This window comes from Melopsittacus undulatus, chromosome 3 (genome assembly GCF_012275295.1).
Source record: "Melopsittacus undulatus isolate bMelUnd1 chromosome 3, bMelUnd1.mat.Z, whole genome shotgun sequence".
Taxonomy (NCBI): domain Eukaryota; kingdom Metazoa; phylum Chordata; class Aves; order Psittaciformes; family Psittaculidae; genus Melopsittacus; species Melopsittacus undulatus.
In genome coordinates this window covers 45,633,594-45,645,611 of record NC_047529.1, presented here as the reverse complement: position 1 = coordinate 45,645,611, position 12,018 = coordinate 45,633,594, and the positions used below count along the sequence as shown (strand labels likewise).

At 38.1% G+C, this 12,018-nt stretch overlaps 1 protein-coding gene across 1 annotated transcript in view; it reads right to left on the bottom strand.

Annotated features, from left to right (window-relative positions):
* Nucleotides 1–12,018, bottom strand: part of MYO6 (myosin VI) — a 109,776-nt gene that overhangs the window by 79,644 nt on the left and 18,114 nt on the right. The window lies entirely within an intron of this gene.

Genomic DNA, 12,018 nt, shown 5'->3' with positions numbered 1-12,018 from the left:
GGGCATATGGCTTTTAAATAACCCACAAATATATTCACTTACAATTGATTTATCATACTTTGAGAGACTGACCTCTGATACTGTAACATTACAACTCTGCCTCTTAAGGAACACCAACTTTACCTCCTATAAAAATACAGAAATTGTTTCAGAGGAACCTATGATGTACAAATGAAATAGATGCAAAAACCAAGACATTCAAACCTTAGGTTCCTCAAGTTATGCAGCTAAATAAGCTCCCAATTAAAAGAGGTATTTGATTGCATGCAATGCATATTGAGCTGACCAGGAAAGTTGCCAGGATTGGCACACTCTGAATGGCTAATGGTGCCATTTTAAATATGCTGAATTAGTCCTTTTTGGGTTGTTGTGGTTTTTTTTTCCTTTAACCTATTTTATAGTCCTTGCCCTAGTAAGAATAGAGAGTCCACACAGCTTGAAAGGCTCACGTCTCCTGGCCATTTCTTACTCCTTTCCAAAACTCATTCACATACTAAACTGACACGTTTCAGTGATTCGAAAAATTAGCAAAAAGTATCTCATTTTACCAAGGTGTAAGTTACCTTTCTTAGCATGAACAAAATGAGCCTGCCAAGCAGCAAAGAAAACACTGGCAAACTCCAAGAATCTGTAAGCTAGGAAATGTCCCACATTTTTCTTCTTCCCACACCTGCAGGAAAAAGGAGCTCCAAAATCTCTCACTACCAACAAAGGCCCTGACCTCTTTGCCATAAGCAGCAGCAACTAAAGAGTCATCAGCCCTTCAGAAAGTTGTACAACCAAGAGCAGAAAAGGACAATCTTGTCCCATAGAGGATGTCAAGACATGCTGTACATGACCTGCTTTTTGCTGCCTCCAAGGAGTTTTAGAAAACTTTGAAGAGAAGGAAAAGGCTTGCTGTGACTGCTTTGAGAATGTTGCTCATCTTAGCATCTTGTCAAGGAATAAGACCACTTACTGTTAACTTTAATGTGAAATAAGAGATTAAAATTAATTCCAAAGCAAAGACTCAGAATGCAAAGTCAAAAAAATTTTTTAAATGAAGTAATATTGAAAAAGCTGGCTGAATTTAGCACTGGTGTCTGGTTTTGTGTTTAAATCTACTCAGTTAAACAGATTTTTCCTCCCCTCCTTGAACGCAGTTCAGTATCTAAGAAGCTCATGGAGATTTTAGCAAATGTTTCTAGTGCATTCTAGTCATGTAATTCATGCTATTTAAACATTATATTCAACACAAAAAAGCTTGTGGTTTACTTTCCCCTCATAAACAGAGCATATTAACTTCTTTTAACTACTCACAGAAAATTTATGTTCTAAAACCTCAAGTGTCAAATTCCCTTCTATTTACTTCACACATTTTGCCACATCCCATGAACTCTACAAAACATCATCATCTTCATCATGTGTCACCAGCACCATATGATAAATTCTGTAAAACAACATCTGTATTTACTCACAATTAGCTGTTGGCCATTCTGTCCTTACCTTAGAATACTGTAAATCAGATCTAGTATACACCACAGTTCTAGGGTTTAGTTTTGCCTTGGTGGGTTTTTTTCAGCCAGATTTGACCTCTGAGTACAACTGCCATTATGGGCACAGTTGCTAAACAGCTGAATTTATTTCTGGGCATATCCAGGCCTTCATTTCTTCACAAGCCTATCATTTGCTTTCAAAATGCAAGTTCAAATTAGTACTTCAGTGATATGTCACGCAACCACTAAAAACAAGGCTCTCTTTTTACATCCTGCGTAGCACGGCCAGGGCTCTGGATGTAACTCTGGTGCACAAGAAACAAACCCTGGAACTAGTGGCAAAACTTCTGCCAAAAGTTAAGAGTCCAAACTCCCCAGTTAGCAGCCGAAGGCCTCTGCTTTGCTCACTGACATAGGCTTTTGCATTCTTACATATTCTTAAGAGAACTTCATGCTTTATGAAAAAATTATTCTCAGGAAGCATCACAAGTTTAAATAAAAAAAAAAAAAAAAGAAGTCCTCTTCAAGGACAGAGCAGTGACTGAATTCAGCCACCACCAGGAAATGCATGTTTGAGAAAAATATCTGAAGCTTTGCAAGTGTCTAAAAAGCCACTGGGTGAAAGCATCTAAATACAAGTGTAGTAGTGATTCCTTTTAATAAATACAGTCCTCTGCCTGAGAAGTGACACAAAACCAGCTGTAACATTTTGGTTTTGGCACCACTCCATCTCTGTCAGCTGGGACTCTGACAAGCAGCACATTAAAATCAGATACTGAAACACAGCAGGTCATATCTGCTTTATTATCTACCCCTCCATCTGATGTATATGCCACTGCCCTTGAGAGAGATGCACAAAGACTATTCCTGAACAAACTCTTCAATAGCCAGTTTCCAGCCCAGCATTTTAAGGTGAACAGAAACAAAACAAGTTCAAAGTTCAACTACCTGATATAGAATTATAGAATAGAACAGAATGAGTGGGAACAAGCTGCCTTTTTTTTTCCCCATATGTACCCATCTAAATCCAGTCTACATTAAGCCAACTTCACTACACTGTTAAAAGAGCTCACTGTTTCTGAAAACTACAAAAGCAAAAATATTTAAACCCATGCTAAAAGCACTAAGGCAACAAATTTAAGAACACCAGTGAACACAATGAACCACCTGTATAATTCTTCCAAATAAAGAAGGCCAAAAGGAGCCATCTTCCACATATGTATGTAGGTACTCAATACATATTAAAGTAGTTGATTATAATTTGCTGGGTCATTCTGGTCTCCACAACTAAGACTTCATCCAACAAGAAGGAGAGAATTCACAAAGGCTACACTTACAACCGGGAAGCCAGCTGCCATTTTCTCCTTCTAAAGTCAGTAGAAAAAAGAGACCAAGAACCCCATGCTGGAGTTGTCTCTCTGTTGAGCAGGAGAAGGACAGTAATAAAATAAGGCTTTGTCTGAAGTTGCTAATTTAATAGCTATTTCTTCAAATGTCAGACTTCATATTTTCATAATTGGCAAGCAGTAATAAACCTTGCCTTAACCACCAGTAAAAGTAATCAATGCATTCAGCACTGGCTAAACAGTAGCAGCCAGCAGTTCAAACAACTTGCAAGACAAAACTACTGCACTCCCCAGACTACAACACCGAGGAAAACATAAGCCAGCTCTTCTCTAACTTTTTCTGCACTGTTATTCTCTCTTTTGGAGAATGTTTAATAACATTGTTTCTCAAAAAGTTCTACGTATCACATTGAGCATATGCAACAACTAAGAATTCCTCAGCTGAAAGCTGGCACATGACCATCCCACTTACATTTTCTTAGATATTCCTGATTTTGAAAGAACGTAAACCAACTGCATTTTGATTTTGTAGAGCATTCAAAAGGAAATCAAACACTACTATCTGGCAAAAGAATTCTAGGAAGGCAAAATACAGTAATGTGATTTTAAACTTGTTACCTGAGACCAGAGGTAGATATTTGCATGATCTGATCCTATTTACTACCCTCTGAAGTTTACTATACGAAGACACTGTACAGATTCCTGAATTAAGTAATTAAAAGAAATAAAAAATTAAACTTCATTAAACTACTTACAGTATCTCACTACATTGGCTAAAACAAAATTCATTAAACAACTGTCAGTATTAGGTTGGTTAAATCCAAGGAAAATAAACTAGTTAGAATGGGTATATTAGGGAATTATCACAGGGAAAATACAATTACATAACTTTATATTAAACTAAAAAAAAAAAACAACTACTTGTGTGTTTAAGAGCTGCTCAAAATTGTGCAGATTACACTAGGCACGTGCTAATGCTTTGGGAAAGGTCCTGTAAAAATACCGGACAAAGAAGACAGAGGAAAACATCGATACACAGTGGAAGCTTACTCTAAGTAAAGTTATTTTTTTCAATCTAGTTGATTGCTTGACCGAAATTTGAACAAATCAAAGCCCAGGCAGCATTCAGCACTCTACTGCAAGTGACAGATACACTACAGCGATTTTGTTTGTTTAGCTAAATGCAACAGTCACAACTGCATTATTTAACTGAATAGTCAAACCATTTATTTCTTATTTAATTTTTCAATGTACTAGAACACTAAGACACTTTAGTTTAGCCATACCACACTGCAGTTTTTCATACACACCACACAGCAAGGTAACTGTGGCAAGCAGAGACTTCTGTCAGCTTGGGAAAGAAGAAAACAGGCTAGAATACAGCCCAGCAAAAACGTATTTTTAAAAACAATTTGCCTTGAAAATGCTAATGCTGACTTGTTAATTGCCAATACACTTTGTAGATGCATGCAGGTAAAACAAAGAGTAGGAGTTCACACATTTAAATATTACCAGATAAAAACTTCTTTTAAAGCTACATGCTCTAAATGCCAGAGACAATTTGAGTTGATTAAATTATTCTCATGGCATGCACATTTTCTTGTATATTTGCATGTATCAGCATGTTTTCAATACTTAGCATCTAGAAACTGATTTCTGTAGTACTTCCATAAGAATCACTCTTTCACATTTGTATTCACTTTGTATTTTGCATTCACATAGGAGATGTCTACTCTGATGTGTTTACTACTCAAAATGTTTTTGAAATGGCAATCCCATCCTTCATGCTTAAAGCAGAGGAGAAATATTTTATTTTTCGACATTAGATGTGTCAATTCCCAATTACAAAAACCCTGTTCCGGACCTCGGTAAAGCAAGCCTGCAACACTCCACATCATTTCTCAAATACCTTTCCCTGGAACACCCACTCTGCAGGGAGAACAAATTTTAAGGAATAGAAAAGGGTGTGTGGTAGGGACAGGATTAGCAAAAGACCTGTACAGCTTACTCTAAACCATGACACCTTCCTGTGTCCTAATTGCTGCTCAAGCCAATTAAGCCCAGGTATGCTTCCAGCTTTGCTCCCTGCTCCTGCCTCTTCCTCTCCCAGCCTTTGAGAAATACTGATGTAGGGCAGGAGATGGTCTGAGGTAGAACAAATACTTTGAAAAAAAACACACAGCTACTTTGTCTGCAAACATTTATATGGCTGCTACATTCAAATAAGCTCCTAAAAAGAATATGTAACATCTATTCATGCTAAAAATTTTCTTCACAGCAATTGATTTTTCACACTTTTTCAAATGCATCGTGTTTAAGCAATTATCACTTTTGTATGTATATGCACTTGTAGCCTATCCGAATAGAACATGTAGCCTATCCGAACAGAACTTGTAGCCTATCCAAAAAGAATGCCATCAAAACAAAACCACTTATCATAGGAAGCTCATCTGACATAATTTGTAATTTAACTGAACAGATTTCTAAAAGGCCAAGTGCCTTTCAGCTGTTGTTCACTTAGTGCCAAGAGCTTCAGTACTGCCTAAGAAACAAAAAGAAATACTGTGTGGCCAAGGAAATCTGCTATTTGAGACTACAATGAAGCTCCAAGAAATCCAAAAGAATGAAGCAATTACAACACAGTAACTCTGCAGGTATGGCAGAAGAAATGAGCCCACAACAGGGGCTGAAGACAAAAAGAGGACCACTTGTTGCATGCTGGCAAATACTCTCGGAAACTGTACCATGTGAGAAGATGATGAGGACTAGAGAAGATGATAAGGAGTAGAGAAAATGGAAGATTGAACAAGACTGCAAAGCCAGTGACATGTATTTTGTGTGAACTAGCATACTGACATTGGTTTATATTAAATCCTGAAGTAAACATGACCACACCTGTACTTGACATCATGTACTTCCATGAACAAGGACCAATGCATATATGAAGAAGAAAAAGCTAATTTCTATAAACCTGACAGAATAAACTGAAGGGAACAAGCAACTTCAATCTGTCATCAATGCCAACAGATGTAGCTCTCAGCATTGATAGCTGTAGTGTGCAAGCATTTACTTAGATCTTTGACAGAAAAAGCCATCTTCATCCTACATGAAATTTTGTTTGGGGACCCTATAAAAATGTTAACAGTAGTTCCAGCTTCAAGAATTTTGAATCTACCAAAAAGCAACATCTTACTTTTACCAGGCCTAACTAAAAGCTCTAGCAGCAAAAACCTTGATGCAAAGTTTCCCCATCTGCCAAACAACAGGGCCTGCAGGAGCAAGTCCTTGTGGAGGAAGCTTACCAGTGGACTCTGCCCAACTTGGCTTACTATTTTCTGGAACTGCATCCCTCACCAGACCCTGTGAGCATCAAAAGTCTTTGTGGCAGCAGACATAACTGTGCACCACTTGCACTGTGCTACCTGCACTCTTCATGGTAAGTAATGAGTGGTTCTGTTGATATGTGACTTATACAGCAATATCCTACTGCCCGAACACTTCAAAATGAGAAAACACACAACAAAAAACCCTCAATATCATGCAGGCTATGCTGAAACAGCTCTTACTTGTAGCAATGTAGTATTCTAGTTAATTGCTTAATAACATTCTTGCTAGCTTTAAAATTCTGTCAGACTTTTAAAATTCTGCCAGTATTTGTCCAATTCCAACTGCCATTATACAGGACAGAGATGAATTCTGTGCAACTTTTAAGCTTGTAAAACTCTTAGCCATAGAGGCTGTGGCTTTTTCACTATGATATTGGGAAGTTAAACTTGATTCATATTAAGATCAACAAGGTCTGATGATTTCTTCTGTGATTCCTGCTCTTCTGCCAGCTTCTTAAGCTACTGTTCTTTCAAGAACATTGGTCTTATTTTAGCTCCAACTAACAAAAATAGAGAGGTTTCTGTCCCAATTCTTCTTAATTAAAATAACCTGAGTGGAACTTCCTGCCAAACCAAGAAATAAGTGTGCCAAGGGGATCTGCACAAGCAATACCTAAGCCAGTAATAGCAGCAAGCAGAAAAGAGGAAAAGTAGCAAAACACCATGTTGAATTTCAGCAAGAACCCATACACACACAAAAAAGCTGAAGTTAAAATTAAAGAAAGAACTCCTCAGTTATGGTCTGGGCACTACTTCAGAAGCAGAAATGAAGACCAGAAAAAAAAAAAAAACAAAACCCAGAAGAAACCCAGTATGGCTAAGAGACAGTTTGAAAGAGGCTGCTGAAACCAACTGAACTCTTTCAGGTTGTGCAAGTCAGCCTTGCTGAAATCAGTGGGCAGTGAGAGGGGCAGAAAAAAAGTACAGGGCCTAAGTCAGCAAACAGATAAAGGAATCAAAGCAAAATCAAAGGTGTCTTAAGCCATCTCATAATAAAATATAAACAACACACAGAAGCAGACACTATCTTGCAGATTTAACTGGAGTAGCTCAAGGTAATGAGGTGAACTCTGGAGTTAACTACACCTACAGCTGACAGACCACACTATGTGACCACTTAAAGCATATTCAATGATTTAAGGCAGGTAACTTCAGACCCCTTAAGCTAGCACTTTAAGGTACACCCTTCTGTACCATCTTTTCCAAGTGTAAACATCAGAAAGAACAAATACTTCTTGAAGGCTGAGGATGACTCTCTAAGCTAATGAAATTTAAATTCTCCTACAGTTATGTCATTTTCCAGCCTCCCCCACCCATTCATCTTGTACGACTCAAACTCTCCTACTGCAAATTAGAGTGCCCCATTTCCCCACCCAATGCACCCTATTGCCAAGCTATTGCTCATCTTCAGGTGACCTAATACAAGAACAGATATGCTTATTTTCTTTTAAGACTATGCACCCATCAGTTTCTCTTTGGCCTTTTTATACAAGGTAAAACAAAAACTACCAATGAGCCTCAAGCTTGCTAAACACAAGGAACCTCTGCTCCAGCACAAAGAGTAGAAAATCAGATTACACAAATAAAAAATAAAATAAAATACTAAGATAAGACAGCACTTCCTTTGAAATACTTACAGGAAATGCTATCACTTGCAAATACTGGTTTGGTATGTAAATACCCGGTCATTAACTTCCATAATCTGAATTGCAGGAGCTGTACATTTTCAGTTATCAGGACCCCAGAATTTTAGTCCTCTGTAGACCATCATAAATGTCAGCTAAAAGCTCATTTTAGTGTACCCAAAGGGGCTTGTACCAGTTAAAACAGACATCATATACTGCATTTTACATCAGCTTTTGCCAAGCTGATTCAGAAAGAGGCTGAATCCCAGCAATATATTGTAACTCTTATGAAAACAGATAAAGCCAACAAAGTTCATGCCCTCACAAGAAAATCAGAGGCTGACATAGTCTAGAGTGAGGCATCTCTGCCGAATTCAGGGGATTTGGAACTACATGATCTTAAGGTCCTTTCCAACCCAAGTCATTCTATGATTCTGTGATTCCTAACCATCAATTTAAAGGAAAGAGAGGAAGAAACAAACAAAGCCCCAACTTTTAAGTGCTTCTGAATTTTTGGTAGCTCACCAGCAAATTAAAAAAACTCTCCTCAACTTAACTAATTTTTCAGGAAAATACCTGAAGAAGAAATCCTACACTAACCAGTGACAATACCATGCATTATGCACTTTTACGTGAGTCACACTCAGTCCCTGAAGCTCAGGCAATCCTACAATTCCAACAGAGAAAGTCAAGCACTAACTTGTAACTTTAAGCCTATCAGTAACTCGGGGTTCACTGGCTGCACTTGTGAATGCTTTAGAAATACTCTGGGGACAGTCAGGGGGTAACCATCACATAACTCTGGCCACTTCCCTGAGCCCATTTGTCTTGTTGAGCTTTGAACTTCACCTACATAACCCTCTTGCTGCAGGGTAATAAAATAAAACTAAGTAAACAAGTAAATATAGACATAAGCAAGAATGAAACCTGCACTGAGCTCTATCAGTTTGATAAATACAAGAACAGTGAGACACATTTGCATGATAATTTATTTTAGAGTTCAGCAATCAAAAAGCATTGCAGAACACCACTTCCCACTACGTATCAGAGTGAAAATTGAACTGATATTTTAGAAAAATATGAACACATAGTCAGGATCCAAGTCAATCCAAATAAACTAAGCACTGAGGAAGGCAACATCAAAGGCTGCTGAAGGGTCTGTAGGAAACCTCAGATGCTTGACCTCAGACTACTGAAGAGAGGCTGGACTGGAAAAAATACAATTGTACTTTCTGTCTTACTACCAGAAAAACAAATAGCAAGTAAATCAGAGGTTTCCAAATAGTACCAACTTTGATTTGGCCACTTGATTAAAGGAGAAAATACTAGAAACTAATGACAATGAGCATTTGCAGATTAATAGGTATAATCCAGGAACTGTCTATGGCTATCCCTCTTTCTACAGAAATCATAATTTTTTCAGAGACAGAATTAGTTCCTGAAAACTTTTACATGACCAGTTTCAACTTCCTTTTTCATTTCCCTGTATCAGCTTGTACTTCTTACAAAAAGGGTGCAATTTATAGGCAATGGGCTAAAAAAGAGACTATCCTCTACAGATCACAATGAACACAAGCTAAATTCCTCCTTCAGAAACACATAACTAAAAAAAGTAAGACTCTTGCCTAAATCTACTCAATCTTGTCTACCAAAAAAAAAATAAAAATAAAAGATTAAAAAAAATTGCCACGTTCATAAATGTCATTGAAAAAGTAATTCTGATGGATGAGACTGAAAGCCTTCACTTAACATAAAAGCCATTTAAGACAGTCTTAACAGCAAAGAACAAAAAAGCTATCCAGAGGACGTAATACAGAACACATTTTGTTAGCAAATCCATTGGTTTTCTTGGGAAGATGACTATAATAATCCTGTTACTATGATGCAGGAACACAGTAATTACAGTGAAAGACGGTAATTGCAAATACAGCATTTACACTAATCTTAATCTCCAAAAAATAGACCAGGAATGTATTCTTTAAGAATAAAATCCATCTAAAACCCATAAAAATTATCAGAGGGCTGGAGCACCTCTCGTATGAAGACAGGCTGAGAGAGTTGGGGTTGTTCAGCCTAAAGAAGAGAAGGCTCTGAGGAAACCTTACTGTGGCCTTTTCACATATAAAAGGGGCTTAGAAGAAAGATGGACAGACCTTCTACCAAGGCTTATAGTAACAGGACAAAGGACAACAAGTTTAAACTGAAAGAGGGGAGATTTAGATTATACATTAGGAAGAAATTCTCTACTATGAGGGCAGTGAGGCACTGTAACAGGTTGCCCAAAGAAGTTATGGATGCTCCATCCCTGGAAAAATCCAAAGCCAGGTTTAATGGGATTTTGAGCAACCTGATCTAGTAACAGATATCCCTGCCCATGGCAGAGGGGGTGAGCTAGATATCTTTAAAGTCCCTTCCAACCCAAACAATTCTGTGAGGCTAAAAAAAAAACCACCTTTTATTCTCGTACTATTCCAGAAAAACTTATATTTTACCAGAAGGGAAAGTGCTGTAAAGGCTAGAAATCTGAACAGCAACAAATCAGACAAAATCTGCTATTAGCGCTGACAGGATCTCAGCAGCAGGGAAAGCTGCAGACCGTAACAACTTCCACATTAGCCACATCCTGACCACACAGCTCAACCCTCTCATTTTTCTGGTAAGACAGGAGCTCCCTGCAAGGTTTGAGAAAGTTCTGGGCTTTCCTAAACCCTGATATGGTGACAGAGACTAGGGACTGTGGACCACAGCTAAACTTTGCTCAAATTTTGCTATAGCCCAAGACAAATTTACTGCTGCCAGACATGCTGTTTTTCTCACCACTGACTCAGTGTCTCAGAGAGCTGCAGATAGTGACTGATGCAGCTCCCATAGCTCCGTACTTTTACAGACCACAAGCCCATAAGGAATCCAGGTCAACAGGCTCATTTCTTGTTCCGAAAATGGTTAAAGAGCTAAGGCAGAAGATTGAGATGAAAGTCCAATTGTATTTTACTGACTCATTTTAAAACCTCAAATATATCTTCTGAACACTAATCCCCATTCCTGCCACATATAAAACGCTATTTGTTAATTTAACAGGAATGCTGCTCAAAAAATTCTGTTAAAGACAACAGTGACTAAAAAAATACCAACCAGCATTACCACTAAAACCATTAGTAACTTTCTTTCCAAGTGCTACCAGATCTGTACAACAGACCAGGCTTGGCCAAATCCATCTTTCAGAGAAATCTGGGGTAGCTTTAAGGCTTTCAATAGCAAATCTCAAGGTGCAGGCAGTACAGTGAACTCAGTGGCTCTTCACACACAAGAGAGCCATCCCTGAGGCTGGGAACTGTACTAAGGCACAGCAACCACAGCATATGCAGTCTCAATAAATCCGATATGAAATAAATTGAAAATAATTCATGCAGAATCATGACTACCAGGACCAACCCTTAAGCATAATTACGAATTCTGGGCACAAGCTCATGCAGAGAACAAACCACCACAGTCACATGCAAAGAACAGCCTATTTATTTTGGCAAGGAGGCCAGCAGCAGAGTCAAGGAAAGCTTTTAGTCAGCTTGTAAATTTAGCCACAAAATATGGCTCAGGTGTTTTTAAATTCAAAACTTCCTGAGCAATTACAGCTAGAAAAAAAACCTGTGGGAGAATGAGCACTATCATGGTGCCACTGCTACTTCCCGGTTGGACTCAACAGCATTCATCCACAGCACTTGACCCTTCATTTCAGACTATGCTAAATATTTCATACAACAAGCATACCTCCAGAGGTTAGGAAACTTGTCCAAGAAACAACACCAGGTCACCAAGTCCTGCCACCACACGCTTAGGTCAACTGTAATAGTGTCAGTCTAGATGTCCAAGACATATCCAGTCCATCTCATGATAATCTGATGGACAGACACTTTAAAAGGTGTAGTGCATCTCAGGTTCTCTGATAAATAAAAAGATACTGCAATTATCATGAGCTCTTTTTCCTTTTCTTCCTACACCAATATTTGTTTCCATTTAACTTTCTTTTCTTTTACAAATAGCCCAAAATTTAACACTGCAGTGGGGCTAGGATCATATTACATTGATTTTCATCTCAGGAACAAAATGAAAAATGGAAACACCAATATTATTTTCAACTTTAAATACCACATTTCTTCCATTTTGTTGCTTTTTAGTCTTTTTGATAATA